Source organism: Pteropus medius, unplaced genomic scaffold (genome assembly GCF_902729225.1).
Source record: "Pteropus medius unplaced genomic scaffold, Ma_sr-lr_union100, whole genome shotgun sequence".
In the NCBI taxonomy this organism is placed as follows: Eukaryota; Metazoa; Chordata; class Mammalia; order Chiroptera; family Pteropodidae; genus Pteropus; species Pteropus medius.
This window is the reverse complement of record NW_024352149.1, coordinates 1,178,873-1,195,701: the sequence shown is the minus strand read 5'-3', so window position 1 is coordinate 1,195,701 and position 16,829 is coordinate 1,178,873. Positions and strand designations below refer to the sequence as shown.

Sequence of the window (16,829 nt, the reverse complement as noted above, 5' to 3'; positions counted from 1 at the left end):
GTAGACATTTTAAAATAACGTAGGACTATACAGGATTAACGGTAGTCATCCAAGTTCTTGTTAGGCAGTTAGTCAGCAAGCATTTGTCCATTTATCAACTAAAGAAACTTCACTATAGAAAACATGCTTATTTGATTTCATTAAACAATCACCTTTAACATTTTTATGTTATTTACTGCCAGTATTTTTTTCTGTGCATATTTTTTTTTCTATAGTGGTAGTCATGCAATATTATATCCCGCTATTTTTATTAACCACCCCCTTTTTTTTTTCACCTGAAGACTGATCTTTGACCTAATTTAAGGGACCATTTTCCCTTTGTAAATAACTAAAATAAAGTCACTGTGATTCAGAGAGACCAGAAAGGGTGGGAAAATATGTGAATGACTTCTCCATTCCAGTGGGAACCTGGATGGAAACCCTCTTTTTGGAAGCCAAGAAGGCAAAGTTCCATTTTTTCTTGGCAAGACACTTTATGAGACTCTGAGTGTCTTTGGACTCTGCATTTTGGTAGCTTGAAATGAGCCTGAGAACACTTTCATGCCTCAGTGATTTCAGAATCTTTCCCCTAACAACAAAGACTTCAGTTTCCAGTGTTCAATCTAATTTCTCCAGGCTAAGCGTTTGCATCTATCTCAAGTCCTCTTTCATTTGCTTCTCAAACCGCAGTATTTAGTAAAACTTTCAAAGAAAAGTTTATCACTCACAGGGTGATCTGCAAGAGATGTATTTCCTTCAAAAAGCGTAGCTGCCACTATAACAAAAATGCATGTTATATTTTATTATGATCTTTTTTCTTTGGTGGAATATTCTGCAGGTGCCTCAAGATCCCATATGGTTCATCTACAGCTAGGCAGTTTTTTTCAAAACATTTTTTTTCACATGGACTAGCCCAACTGCAAAGAGGGAAAATAGTTTCTTCTCGAAGGACCATGCGCTGGCTATATGCCGTATAAACCTGTGTCCTCTAGTCTGTTGACACTCAATAGGTGCTATTTTTACCCTTACTGATGGTATAAATCCCACATGTTGTCCATTCTACTGAAAACAGGATGTTTCTGCTGGCAGATCATATAGGAGACTTGGACGAGATCAGGAAACTTGAAATCCTTCTTTAAAGCTAGATTTTAACTTTTAGCTCTCTAAACAGTCCCGACGGCCATTGTCGAGCTTATCGACATGTTAGTTACTAGAAGGCAATAGAAGTAAATGATGAGAAAGGATACAGGGAAGCCCCGCCGTTCAGTGAAACCAAATCCGACCCTTCAGATTAGGCAATGCGGAGAGACTTGCCACGTGAGAGGCCTGCAGGCTAAGGTTTGGGGTCTCTCCCGTGACCACCGTGACTGCCTCAGGGGAGCAGCTTCCCTCTAACTCTACTCTCAACGGCTGACTCGAATTCCCCAGAGCACTCTGAGACTGGGACGTTTAAAGAGGATGTTACTAAATGACTAAGGGTAGCAAAAGGAATAGAATAACACAGCACCTTCTGATATGCCCTCGACATGGAGTTTGCTCATGTCCCTCCTTTCCCAGCTGTAGGTCTGCATCAGCTGCCCCCTACCCTGCAGGGATGCATGGTTAGATTCCCGTGAGCCCAAACCTGCTTACCTGCTAAGTTCTGGCTTCCTGTCCACGAACTCATGTTTCCTCTGTATGTTTGACCCTGGAAAACGTCTCCCTGCCCCTCAGGGGAGGTCAGCTTTATTCATAGTGCATGGCCTTTCCCACAGCCTAATGAGACAAGCATATCAGAATACCACAGCCAGATATAGACAGAGGAACACACCCTGTGGCAGGATGTCGTTTTATTATGAATGGTCATCATGATAATACAAGTGTCAGAGATGCACTCAGAGAGGGAGCCGCTGATCCTGGGTGCCGAAAATGATTGGCAGCTCTAACGGAAGGAGGCAGACTGTGGTATGGAACAAGCAGAGCCACTCTGAAGGTACACACTACGGGCCTCCGATTTCTTAAACTGGGGACTCGTGATGCATTTGCATGGCCCTTTGGAGAGGGGTTGCCACAGTTGGGGACGGTGTTGCTGTTGATTTTCCTGAGTTTGTGTTCCTGGTGGCTGCCTTTTCAAAGGCCGCTGAATCACAGCTGTGCTGCTTGCTCCACGGGGTTCCACTGAGCATGGGCCCCTGGAGGGCAGCATGAGAAAGGTCACTGCACTTCACAGAGGAGGCGCTGGGTTCTTGCTTTCTCTGCTGTAAGCAAGTTCTGAGGCCAGGGGGACAGAGAGAGAGAGAGAGAGAGAGAGAGATTACTAACTCCGTCTCGGCATTTCTTTTTTAAACCCACATTCCAATTCCCCTTGTTCAGCTCAGTTGGCTTCCAGGAGCCCTCCCAAAAGAAACAGCTGCTAGATGCCTTAAAGAGGAAATGTTAAAAGCTCTTGAGGTTTAGAATTTTAGAATCCACAGGGCTGATAACTTCCTCTCTGCTTATGAAAACAAACAGCATTAACTCCTCTTTTCCTCAATGCAAACACAATTCCCAAATGATTGCTTCTCTTCCAAACTCGGTTCTATCAAGGAAGCAAAGATGATACCAGGTAGCCTGTAATTAAGTTGGAGATGCTGCTAAAGAGATCATTTCTTGATATTATACTGTGGGTACTGTTGACCATTGAGCTACAAATGACAAGCAATATAAACATAGAACCCAGATGACTTGTGTTTGAGACTAGAAATTTTCTTATATCAAAGGAAACTTTGGCACAAAGTGGCAGTCTAACAGAAGTGACAACTGATTTGGAAATAATTTTAACTTAAAGTAATTAGTTATCCCATAGTAAATACATTGTTGGTTGACTTTGCTATGGGTCTTTAGTTACAGAACCAGCAATATAGTTCATAATAACCAAGGGATGTTTTTTTCTTTTTTTAAGAATTAAGCTGTGAATCATCTGCTTGTCCTTAATTCTCTCTCTCTCTCTCTCTCTCTTTCTCTCTCTCTCTCCCATACTCTGTCTCTCTCTCTCTCTCTCTACTCTCTCTGTCTCTCTCTCTCTGTCTCTCTCTGTCTCTCTCTGTCTCTCTGTCTCTGTCTCTGTCTCTCTCTCTCTCTCTCTCTCTCATCTATCTCCTGTCTTGTCCTCTACCATTCTCTGACCCTGTTCTTTTTTCTCTTAAATTACCTATATCCTTGAGGGTTGAACCAGAAACAAGAGCTAACAGCAATATATATGTATACATAAGTAAAAGTCTTTTCATTTTTATTTTTATCATCATACAATTTATTTATTTTCCTCTAGATGTTCTTCTTTTTTAAAAAAGGCTATTTTCATTAGAATTGTTTTCTTTCCCTCAACTTCTGCCTCAAAATTTTAATGTAGTGGGATAATGTTTTGTATGTTTGCTTTAAAACTAACAGTAGATTTTTCCGTGTGATGATAATGAATCTATAATACCATCAATTTTGTTCATTTTGGTTATATTGCACATCCTTCAATAATGGAATTTATCCCAGGACTAGTTTACTCTTGATATAACTAACTTCTCATCACTGGCTTTTAGTGCCAAGAACAAAACAATTTTCTATCTCCCCAAATATTTGTGAGTCAGATAGACATAAAGCAATAAAGGTACTATTTTACACTGAAGAAAATATTTTAAGGAAGGGATTACTTTATGTTAACCATGGTCAGGTTTATAATATATTTGATATGACTTATAAACAGATAGATAAAAGATGTTCAGCCTCTAAAGCATTATAAATATTTTTTCAATAAAAAAATAAATTAGTTAAAAACAAAGTAATTTGTGAATTAAGCTAAAAGTTTGCATTGCTATTAGTTTACTGATATCTAAGGAATATCACATACTTTTTATTATCCCATTCACTCATTCACTAAATATTTATTGAGTTTGCTGGAATACAGATGGCCCCTATTCTCAAGGAGTTTACAATCCAGTAAGGAGAAAAATAAACAATTCCAATAAAATACTGCTGAAAATAAAGGAAGATGGCCAAGGGCAAAGCCATGGAGTATTTGTCCCTAGAGAGAGGATGTTTATTTTAGTCAATTTGCCATGCTCCAAATTCTAGCTTCACAGGCCTCAGAAACCTTAGCATAGTTTGTTCCAGAAATGAACCCACATTGGCCAAGTAATTAGGATAGTTACTAGTAAACTAGAATGCAGTTTTATTAATTTGTCCTGAGAAATAGAACTGCCCAAGGAACTAGACCATAAATCCAACAGCCGGCACACCCCAGGCAGACAAGGTGGGAGCTAAGTTATAATCAGAAAATTTCTTGGTAAGCATGAAATAGGAGAAATTAATGTTTGATGAAAGATCGTCAAATCTTTATAATTTGTAAGAAATTATAATTATATCAGGCTATAATTATAATGAAAGCCTGAAAAATCTATGTCTTAAAGTGGACAGACCTGACACTGTGGTGGGACAAGGCAGAGCTCTGAGCAAGAGCATCTTCTTCAGTGGACAGTGAGTGCTAACATGGGTACCACCAAAGTCGGCCATCCAGCCTCACTGGCTGGCTGATTGTCGCCTGCTGTGCACAGTTATGGTCATACCAGGGTCTAAAACCGGATTCTGGCGGGAGCTGAAGCTTAAACAAGTTTATGGGATCTTTTAAAGAAATAATATCCCGTTATGAATAAAAATTAGATATGTAAGCCAATGTTTATTTGGAAATATCCATGCATGTGGGGACCCATTCACTTAGGAAACCACCTCTGCAAACCAGTTGTTAAATTATGGAAATACTTTGATACTAGTCGATGAAACGCTGCTGTCGCGACTCCTGTCACCCTAGCCATCCTGACCCCTCCCTCCATGGGAGACCCTAGACCTTGCCATTAAAGCCTGGGACTGTAGCATCTGTTCTGATCATGGTGATTGGTAAATATTTTTAACAGGTCTCTCATTTTAAGGCACTTTGTATGTATCTCTAATCAAATTCATTATGTATTGATTTTGCCATTTAACTCTCGATGTTAATCCTTATTTCTAATTCTTGGCAGAAACCCTCATGATAATCTCTCAATAGTGACAATTAATACAAGTCAGAAACATTTAAAATTTCTTTTGCAGTGCTCTATATATTGCCAAATAATGAGACTGAGTGGAAGCCTTTATCTCTTAAGCAATACTACCTCCTCAGGCATCCCCAATAGGAAGCCCCAAGGAAGAAACTCGGTGAGGGAGCAAGGAGCTATAATCACAGCACAAGATCCCAAAAGACTAGGGGAGAAAGCAATAAGGGGATTTCTTGTTTGGTTGGCTTTGTTTTATTTTGCTTTGTTTTGTTTTGTTTTGTTTTGTTTTGTTTTGTTTTTTTAATCAAGAGACAGTACAAATATGTTCCCAAGGGAAAGTTGAAATATTATTAAAAGAAGAAAGAATGAATGCTCAGTGAACAACAAACAGCAAATGCATTCTCTAAAATTATAGCTCTTTTGGGACATAAAATTGAGAATTCATTCCACGTAGGTACAAATCTTCAAAATCTACTCCCTCCTGATTTTGGTACGTTTGAGGGGGAAAAAATGTTCTTGTGTGTTTATTTTTAAAGAAGCAATTACTATATTTGACCGTGGAATTTAGTTTTCCATAGATTCATCATCAGCTTGGTTTAATGTTGCTCGTTAGAGCATTTGCAACATTTGCAACTTTATCAAGTCAAAAGGATAGTTTATTAAAGTAGTCACTTTCCCCACAGGTTTCAGAGATTCCTTTGGCTCTAAAGCATCTCCATATAATTTATAACTGTGTGTTTCCCAAGGGGAAGGTATACAAAAGACACTGTGAGAAAATATGCTTCTTATTTAAGCTGCGAAGTGTTGATAGAACTATCTTCTTCTACTGTAACAGCCACTGGGGATGTGAAAAGCCAACGAACATTTTGTCCTTTTAAGCCAATTTATACAAGATCCTCAATTAGGATTTAATATTTTACATACTGAGAAAACATAGTGTGTGGTTAATAAAAATTTAAGAATTAGACTAGTACAGGGCCTAGTTTACAGTGGATGTTTGATGAATGACTGACTGGATGAATCAATGAATGAATGAATGATTAAATGAGCAAGTCGACAGAACGGCTTTCTCCCCAGAAAAAGCTCACAGGTTGAAAAACTAAATTTACATGTTTTACTTATTGCCTAGAGGTTTTAGAGCAATGGATAGCAACTTTTCTAACAGTATAACTGGCAGTATAAGTTCTACGATGAGAGATACTGCTGCTCAGAATGGATGAGAAATACAAAGACTACAGATGGGCATGTATATGTATGTACACTCATGCACATGGGTGCACTGATAGAAGAGATTCAGAGGAACTGGGAAGTAATGTTTCAGAGATACAAAGGAGCTCATGTGCAACCTCAAGCAAGGTGTTCAGTACTTCTAGGAGGCACCAGGGTTCAATGGGAAAAGCATAGACAGGCTTTGGATCCAAGCAAGTAGCAGTATCGATCTGTCTCTTACCAGCTTTCGACCTTGACCAATTCACCTTACCTTCCAGAGCCTGAGTTGACTCATCCTTAAAGCAGTAACTGAGGTTGTTACTGAAAAACCAAAGTAATAATAGCGAACACTTATACAGCATTTATAACATGCTGGTCACTGTTCCAAGCACATTATACACATTACCTCCTTTAAACCCCATAAGAGCCATATGAGGCAGGAATTACCCTTCACAAAAGAATAAAACAGAGGCTGACAGAGGTTAGGTAATTGCCCAAAATCTATGGCATGGGGCCTGTGCATAGTAGATTCTCAATAGATAATAATAGCCATTATTTATAGTCACAGTGCTAAGTGCTTTACATTCATTGTCTTGTTTGACCATCAGAAAAACCATATGTACTTAGAATGGTGCCTGGCAGATAGCAGCCATTTGATTAATATTTGTTAAAGGAATGAATGAATCTTTATGAGACAGAAGAATTAACCGAGGCTTAGATAAGTAAAGCCACTTGCCCGAAGGCACACAGCCAGAACATGCACCCTGCACATTAACTCCAGGGCCTGTGCTCTTCACCATGCCAGTCATTTATGGTCTCTGTAGCCATCTCCCCGGCATCAGAGAGAAGACAGGCCCAGGCAGCAGGAGGGCCACAACAGCTGATCATATCAGAATTATCAAAAGGAGCCAAGACCTAACACCTTCGGACTTGTTTAGAAAACATGAAATCCCGGGTCTTTCCTTTCTCTTGCTCTGTGTTTTTCATTTCGCTCTTAATATCTGCCTCAGCCTTAAAAATCTTTGCTCTGCATCCTCCGATTTCTAATTCTGGCTGGCAGAGGGAAAAATATTAGAAATCATACTCTGAACTATCCATTTAGCTACGGCTTCTTAAGGGTTCTTAAGTAATCAGACATTTGAGGCTTAGGATTGTATTTGAGGAGAAGAGAGCTGTAATGAGATGTGTGAAGAAGTCTGTGATCCGTTTTAATATACAATTCTCATATATTACAAATAACAAGGTCCAAAAATACCTTAGTCTTCTAAGAGGCCCAGTTAAAATAATTAATAAAAATGTTATTCAAAGTATTACACATGGACTCGTAATTGAACATTAACATTTGAATTAATTACCTTTACGTGTATCATTTTACAATATTGATAAGTGGACAGTGCATCCAAAAACTATTTCTTTGATTTAAAATAAAAGAATAATGGATAATTACTTCCAACTTGGTGAATTAATTATTGAATGCTGTCATTCTTAGTCTTTCAATACCTTGAGGTGATTAAGCATATATAAAAGCTAAAGTTAAAAAGAAAAGCCCATTACCAAATACTAAATAACTTCTGTAACTTCATGCCAGTCTCTGAAGGACAGTCGTGCCTGTTATGACAAGGAATTATTCATAATGTATGTCTAGCATATAGATTGCATCCTTTATTTGAAACAATAAAAGAGTCATCCTTAGTAGCTGATGGAAATAAATAGGCAGGCAAAATTTCAAAGGAAGAAAAAAAGACCAACCGGTAGGCCTTTATAATAATTGCTTGTCACTGTAGCAGCAAGTAGTTCATCCTTTTAGGAACTCGTTATATGGGTAGGCCATTATGTTCTCTGCTTACAAAAAAAAAAAAAGCAATAATTCACAAAAAAAACAATGACAAGATTCTGCTGGTTTACCTAATAGTATTGACTAGACAGGAGAATTATGGTTTGCAAGCAAAGAGTGATTCTGTATTTGGAATTGTTTTTGTTGTCTTTTTTTGCCCAATCAGAATTTTTCTCATTTAAAAAAATATCAATATCCTTGAAAAATATCAAAGAAATTGCCACCAGTGTTTTGATCTAACTATACGAGTGCACAGCTTCCAGATTTGTGCCCAATTACTGCCTTACAAAAACCTCCTGCTGTTTCAGAGAAGAGACAGGGAAGAGATGCTATGTTTTAGTGCCCCTTGCTGGTCAACCTGAAGAAAATCTAAGTGTCATGATTGCCAGAGCCCAGGTTTCAATAAACGGTGTGGCACGTTCTATTCAGAAGGGTAGGAAGCCAAATGGATTTAATCTAAACATCTGTAGCCAGTTTTAAGAATCATTACAAGGATGAGATGATGTGTTTGGAAATACGCATGTCAATATAAAATCAAAATACATGTGAAGTGTTAGTCTAACTTCAAAATAAATCCAGGTAAATATATTCCTGTGATGTAACAATCTCTTCCTAGGCCCAAAGGTTTGTTTGGTTATGCCTCCAAAAAGAGTGTCTGGCCTCTTAAACCATGAGGGAAATGATAGATACCAAAAATAGTCTCCAGTGGAATTTTCATTTCAAATTAACTTCCAAAAATGATACTAAAACTTTTTTCTACAAAGGCTAAAAAGAACATATCTATAATAATGCATTAGAACATTGGTAATTATATTAGAATTTTAGCAAGTGGCTTCTGATTATGGTGAATGTTTTTTATGTTTGCTATTTGTTTAGTATGTGACTATATTACTTTTATAATTTAAAAACAACAGCCACAGCATGGCTGTACTAATAAGCTGTCCATCAAAGCTAATTAATTCTTAGGATTCTATAGTGAGTGATCAGACCTAACACATCAATCTTATTTAAAACACCACTAGAGCTGGTCTTAGAATTAGAACTCCTCCCCACAAGGTACACATCAAAAATTTGAGTTCACAAGATCCAGCTCTATGGGCTGGAAAAAGTCTATTCGGGCCTATTCAGTAATTCTGAGATATACAGAGACCAGACCATGTGGTCGTTTGGAATATGTGTAAGCCAACTTCAGATGCCTCCAGCACCAGAGAGGAGTGATCCTTCAAAAGCCTGTGGAGCTTCAAGGAACTTTGAATAGCCAAAACAATCTTTAAAAAGAACAAAGTTGAAGGATTTATAATTCTCAATTTCAAAACTAATACAAAGCTATAGTTATCAAGACAGTATTTACATTTTACTAGCATTAAATAGACATACAGACGAATGGAATAGAATTGAGACCAGAAATAAACTCTTGCATTACGGTCAATTGATTTTCATCAAGAGTCCCAAGACAATTCAGTGGGGAAAATAAATAGTCTTTTCGACAAATAATGCTGAGATAATTGGATATCACATGTAAAAGAATGAAGTTGAACCCCTGCTTCAGACCATACACAAAACAAATAACCACAAAAGTGATCAAAGATCTAAATGTAAGAGCTAAAACTATAAAACTGTTAGAAGAAAACATGAATTAATCTTATCTTACATTTGGCAATATTTTTTAGATAAGACACCAAAAACACAAACAACAAAAGAGAAAAATAGATAAGTTAGACATCATCAAAAATAAAACTTTTGTGCTTCAAACAACACTATCAAGAAAGTAAGGGACGACATACATAATAGGACAAATTATTTGCAAATCATGTCTGATAAGGAATTTATATCTAGAATATATAAAGAATGATTGCAACTTAATAATAAAAAGTCAAATTAAAAATGAATTGCTAATTTAAAAATGGTCAAAGGATCTGAATAAACATTTCTCCAGTGAAAGTATACAAATGGCCAATAATCACATGGAAAGATGCTCAACATCATAAGTTATTAGGGAAGTGCAAATAAAAATCAGAATGAAATGCCACTTTACACCCACTAGGATGGCTATAAAAATGACACACAATTAAAAGACAGTAACTAATGCTGACCATGATGTAGAGAAATTGGAACTCTCATTCATTGCTAGTAAGAACGTAAAATGGCATAGCCACTTTGGGAAAGAGTTTGGCAGTTCCTCAAATGTTACACACAGAATTTTCACATGATCCATAAATTCATCTCCTCGGTATACAAATGAAAACACGTGTCCACAAAAAATCTATACGTGAATGTTCATAGCAGCATTATTCACAGTAGCCAAAAGGTGGAAACAACCCAAATGTTCACCAACCGATAAATGGAAAAACAAAATGTGATACACTCATGTAATGAAATATTATTTGTCATCAAAAAAGGAATGAAATGCTGATGCATGTTACAACATGGATTAAACCTTGAGAACGTTATTCTGAGAGAAGCCAGATACAAAAGGCTACCTATTGTATGAATCTGGTGTATCAGTTTGCTGGGGCCGACATAACAAAACACCACAGACCAAGTGGCTTAAACAACAGAAATTATTTTCTCATAGTTATGGAAACCAGAAGTTCAAGATCATGGTGTTAGCCGGTTTGGTTTCTCCTAAGGCCTCTCTTCTTGGTTTACAGAAGGCTGTTTTTTTGCTGTGGCCTTACATGGCCTTTTTTCTGTGCACACACGTTCCTGGTATCTTCTCTTATAAGGACACCAGTCCTATTGGATCACCCTTATGACCTCATTTAACCTAATTCCCTCTTTCAAAGACCTATCCCTAAACATAGTCCCATTGGTCGGGAGTAAAATTCAGTCTATAACATCCATTTGTGTGAAATATCCAAAATAAGCAAATCTATAAGGACAGAAAGTAGATTTAAAAAGCACATCTATGAGGACAGCCAGAGGCTGGGGGAATGAGAGGGTTGAGGTGATGGCTAAGGGGTGCAAGAATTTCTTTACGGCATGATGAAATTGTTCTGAAGCTGATTGTGGTGGTGGAAAAGCTCGTTGAATATGCTAAACATCATCGAATTGTACATTTTCAATGAGTGCACTGTATGCTATGCATGGTATGTCAAAGCTGTTACCAAAAAAAAAAAAAAAAAACACGCCTGAGGGCCAGGAAGGGGGCATCAGTTAAGCTTTAAAGAGGTGCAAGAGTCCACTCATCAGCATGGAGTTCAGAGCCAGGACTGGAGCCCTTAAATCCATAAAGGAAGAAAGAGCCCAGTTCTGATCCTAAACATTATATATTCAAGAAATTCGGGCAGAAGAGCAGGTATTAGACCTGGGGCATATGATCAAAGCAGCCCTGGCTGCAAATGTGCCTTGAACCTGAGTAGCAAAGGGTTGGCCTAGAGCTCCATAAGCTCCTGTCTAAGGCCAGCATTCATCTTAGAAACCAAAGAAGGACATCCCAGCCTGGCGGGGGAAAGAGTTCTTAAGACTGGGAATTGGGCAGGCCTGAGGCAGGGCCTGAAGCAATCTCTCTTGTGTTCCTGACTTTCTCTCTATTCCTTTAGAATTAGAATACCCAGCTTTAGCGAATCCGTGATCCTTTGGGTATTCTTCGGCTTTACTCCACTCTGTGTTTTCACAGCATAGGTCTGCCAAACTGCATTTAGTAAGCACATATGCTATGTTGTCATTGTCAGCTTAGTTACTTCTCTGTTCCACTGGACTTCACATTTCTGGAAGATGGGAACTGTTACTTTTATCTCTGGACCCCAATGCTTCGCTCATTGCCAAGTACAGAGAAAACACTCCATGGATATTTGTTAAATGAATGAATAAATGACTACTGGCTTTCCCATTTTTAACATGTCAGAATACGCATAACTTTGTGTTAGGCTAAATTAAGCCATTTTCTGAACTAGCAAAACCAAAAAAGTCTAAATAAAGCATTGATTTCTTTCCCATAGAGTTGTCAGTAATAGCTTAATATTTATTGAACATTTCTGGACTGGGCTCTATGCTAAGCAACTTATAGTTATTATCTCATTTGATCCTTACAATAAAACCCTGGGTGGATAGTATCGCCTCCATTTTAGAGATGTGAAAACTGAGGCTCATGGAGGTTCAGTGACTTACCCAAAGTCACAGAGTTAATAGCAGAGCCGTGATTCCAACCTCAGAACTCCAAATCCTGTTCACTCATCCTCTGTGTAGTTATGATTTGTTGATATTTTGTTATTAAGTAGAGAAAGCTTTGTCACAGGCGAATGGAAAAAGTTGAGAAAAGGACCATAAAAATAAGGCAGGCATAGAGAGTATGGGTGGGCCTCACTCCCCCTTGAACAGAAACTCGGTCTGTACCAAAACCAGAAAGCCTTTCAGATTGTTTTCACTGTCTACTGACTCGCAGCTTCCAGTTTTCATTTCATCCTCTTTCGTTCCCCTTACACATTTAGCTGCGCTTCACAGAGTTCTGCACAAAAGGAGAACTCGATACGAGTTGAATGCTTACCAGAATGGAACATTCTGACATTTCAGAACAACGAGCTCAGCTCGAGGTGTTTCAAAAAGGCACGCAGCAAATGTCGCGAAAGTTGTTATAAGAGATTCAACAGCTTTCACGTTGACCTCAATAAACAAAATTAAATGTTTGCTCATCTCCTGGTTACCACGTCCCAATGCAAATAGCTTGGCCTTTTTCCTATTTACCTCTGTTACCTCAGCCGTGTGTATGTTACGACTGTTGGCCCTTAGGGATCGTTGTCTGGGACGGGGGTGGGGATGTTCCTTCCCAAAGTGGAGCAAATCATGTTCCAGGAGAACTCGGAGTCATCCAAGACCAATACCTGCGATTTAAAAAGTGGAAACAGAACTGAAGTTAATCCACTCTTGCGTCTATAACTATGCTGAAATTCTGGGAAGGGACGGGGTCGCCAATGCCCACTGAGTAAACTGTATTCAAATTTCAAACGAACCGTATCAGCAGAGCGAGAGGAAGTCCACACATCATTCAGCGCAAAGGCCAAGTTCCCCCCCGACCCGCTCCCATCTTCGCCAACATGCAAGGGTAGTAGGTGAGCTGCTTCTGTCGAAGGCACTACAAGTAACACATCCTTCTCCCGCTCCGGCCCTGGTGTATAGCTCACTGCCTGTCACCGTACATTCCACGAGGTAGGGCTAGGTCTGTCTTACTCATCGTTTTACTTCCAGAACCCAACACACACCTGACTTCATACATTATTATTCACTGCATAAATGAACTATAAAGTCAGTGGAGAAAAAGAAATACCTGGCAAAAATAGGGCTGAGAATTGAGTCCCCTGCATAGAGACCTTGGATCTCACAGAAGTGCCCCCTACACTACAAATGAGTCAAAACTTTATGACCTAAAGAAAGACTTTTGTTGGGATGATAAGATGTTTTAAAGACAAAGGCACTTTCCATCATTTTAACCCTTTTAAACTACTGTAAAGCTTCGCTCTTTTAATTATTCTTTTCCTGATTTTTAATTTCTGAACAAAATAGTGTATATAGGAACCAACATTTGTCTTTAGTCCAGGATTAAACATGATATATATATCTATTGGAAATATATAATGCTTTGAAAATACTAAAAGAACAAAGATCAGAGGATACCATTTTCATAATGCTCCTTTTAATTTTCATGAAATTTGAAGAAACTTAATTTTCAATTATGAAATATTCATTGAAAAGAATCATTTTGAATCTAAATTATTTTTAAATACCACTTAATTTATCACATTAATCATCTTACAGTTGCCTTCCTCTTTCCTAAAAATCTTAGAGTATAGTCTATACATTTGATACATAAGTATAATAATAATCAGTGCTTTATGTGTCTTGCTTTGAACTGCATAATAGTTAAGCTCATAAAAGGGCTCTGTAAATATTAATGTATTGTCCAAAATTTCTATCATTGAGGTAAGCATCAGGAAGGTTTCTACATGATATTCGACAAAAGACAGGAATGGTAAATCCCTAGACAGGCAGTCACCCTTCCATCTCTGTATTTCATCCAAACTCAGATCTCATCGGAGGGAATGAGACTTGATGGTGCTGCACCACCCACAATTCCTGAGTCAAAGGCATGTCAATTTGACATTTACTTTCTATTATCATCTATTAGGTCCCTTATGTCCTTGCCATCCTTATAAAATATGTGCCCATCTGCCTAGGAGAAAGGAGAGGTAATTGGAATAGTCCAAGCACCAAATGGAAATGCAAACAGGGCAATCGCAGTAAGTGGAAGCAGATCATGTCGTGAAAGCTAAACCTGGGAGAAGAGAAAGGAGCGGATGCATTTCACAGTCTTAGAGAAGGATTTCTAGATACAGGTGGCAGAAGCAAATTGCCTGTCAAGAGATTCACTTCATAACGAGGCCAGCCATGTAGAACAGCCACTGCGCCAGCGGGGCACTGCTGCTGGCCCGGATCTTTGGGGCTCCAAGATCGGGCTGCAGGAATGACGGTCCTGCACTCTCCAGAAACAGCCACATCCCTGGGGAGCAGGGGGACAGACAACAGGGTTAATGCCACCAGCCATCCCTTCATGCTGCCACTGCCAAACCATCAGTCAAAAGAAGAATGGGAATAAGGGAAGGGGGGAGGGAACTGAAGTCGGGTATGGGGGCAGGGCGCAGTGGAAAGGGAGCCGGAAGAAGAGCACTCATTTATCTTCAGGATCCTTCTGTCATCTTTGGTTAACAGTCAAGGCGTATACAACAAGCAAAAGGATAGAGGATTGAATTGTAGGGCAGTATCCTGACCGTGTCTTCCTCACGTTTTCCTCAGCTGGGTGCTCTGTGACGCCCACAAAAACACTGCCATTTCTCCAAGTGCGCGCGGGCGCGCACACACACACACACACACACGCACGCGCGCACACACACACACCTTCTCACAGACCCCATTCCTCAGTGTTTTACTTGTATCTGTCCATCTCTATACTTAAAACAGAAATTAGAATAGGGAGGCTGCCTTGTGGCCAGTGTACTGACCTCCTCTCTCACCATTTAACTCCTATATAAGAGAGCAATTTTCTTGGACAGCAAGGCAGTGTCCCTCTCAAAGTCAACATCAATTCAAAACCCACTTCCTCTCACAGAGGAGAACCCGTTTTTCCTCCTTGAGCCATCATTGTATCCATGATGGGCGACTTCACATTGAGAACACAGGCAGATGCAGTTGCCGATGGCCCCTTCAGGGGACTTTCGAAGCCAGTTCTCAGCACCCAGGCATCCATGTCGGTTGGCAGTGCCGAGGTGGGACGTTAGGCTAACTGCAGGACCTGCAGCTGCCAGCTTTAAGGAATATCTAGCTTCAAGTCACACAGACCCCAGGGACCACGTTGAGTAACGAAAAGCTCAATGAATGCGGGTTTTACGCTTAGGATAAAGGAGATGCCAGAATTGAAAACATTCAATTCTGTAGAAAAACACCATGCTACAACTAGCACCTCAGGGAGAGGCAATGGAGACTTGAATTTTTGAGAGACAGTTCTGAAGAAGTTGAAAGAGATCGGAACTAGCAGAAATCATTGCAGTGTGCCTGGGGGCAAACTCCTTGGCAGGTCATCTTTGGCTCCTTCGGGGTACCTGGCATAGGGCAGGTGCCTAAGAAAAACTGAATGAGTCAATGAATGACTATGCAGTGGCTGCAGCTTTTATGAAAAATACAGGTCATGGGATGAATTTCGTGTTCTTAAGAAAGCCTGTACCTGGCTTTTGAGAGCCCAGCCTTTTTGCATTCTTAAGTATGTTTTCTAAACCCGTGTCCTGGGGAAGCAGAAGGCAGCTCTCAGGTTCACTGAGCTAGAACAGCATTTTGATACCAACGGACCTGGACCCACTGAAAGAGTTATGCACTTGGCAGGACTACCACCTTGAGTTCAGACAGAAAGCACATCTGTGCCTCGTTGATAATGTAATAACCCACATTACATTTCTGGGCGAGAGCACCTGTGCACAGCCCAGAACGTCAGCCCAGGGCAACCGTTCTGATGGAGGTGATATTAACAGCTCTCATTAAAACTGATGACTATAGCCATGCCCAGGAGCATGGCCGCAGTGAGGCGGCTGTCTGCATTTCCATGACAAGCCTCTATTTTTTGGAATTCATAACTCAGCCATAGAAACATGCTTTGCTTTGAACTGAAACCCGAAAAGGAAACTCTCATGGAATAAAGAGAGTGACTTTTAGAGCTGTAAAAGTATGTAAGTTGTTCATTCTCACCTGTACGTGTTCAATTCTACGTTATCCCGACGATGATAGTTTTCCTGTCCCAGTCTAGACAATGGAAATAGAAAATTAATGAGGATGAAGGTTCCATTTCTGAGCTGGCCCAGGGACAATTTGAGAGTGTTAACTTTTATGTCAGGGATGCTAAGAGTTCTTTTATGAAGGGAAATGACACTTGTTTGCCAATCAGTTATCCTAGGTATGCACCTGTGAGTTTTGTTCATTGTTACTTGTCCGAAAAGAGGAAGCTCACAATTCCTAGGGCTCCACCTGGGACTTAATTGGATGGACCTTGCTCACTTTCAACACTGTATTTTTCTCTGATGAAAGAGAGACCCGAAGGCCTGGGTTTCACTGACAGTGATTTGAAAGGACTGTGTTATCTATTATTTTGACAAAAAGTGTTGTGATATGCATTCCTAGCCTCATCTCGGCAGATTAAAGCTTGATGATCTATCTATCTATCTATAATTCTGTCCCTTTTAGAGTGGAGAAGAACTTCTGTGCTTCGGAAATATGGAGGACTATATTCATGGAAG

The 16,829-nt window shown here is 39.5% G+C and overlaps 1 long non-coding RNA gene across 1 annotated transcript in view; it reads right to left on the bottom strand.

Moving 5' to 3' along the window:
- The window catches only part of LOC120589394 (uncharacterized), a 17,225-nt gene extending 2,338 nt beyond the window's left edge, over positions 1–14,887 (bottom strand). Inside the window, exons 1-2 of the long non-coding RNA XR_005649476.1 lie at positions 14,820–14,887; positions 12,742–12,878 (exon numbers count right to left, since the gene is read on the bottom strand). This is a non-coding gene — a long non-coding RNA (uncharacterized LOC120589394). The remainder of the gene's footprint in view (positions 1–12,741; positions 12,879–14,819) is intronic.
- Positions 14,888–16,829: the final 1,942 nt, after the last annotated feature.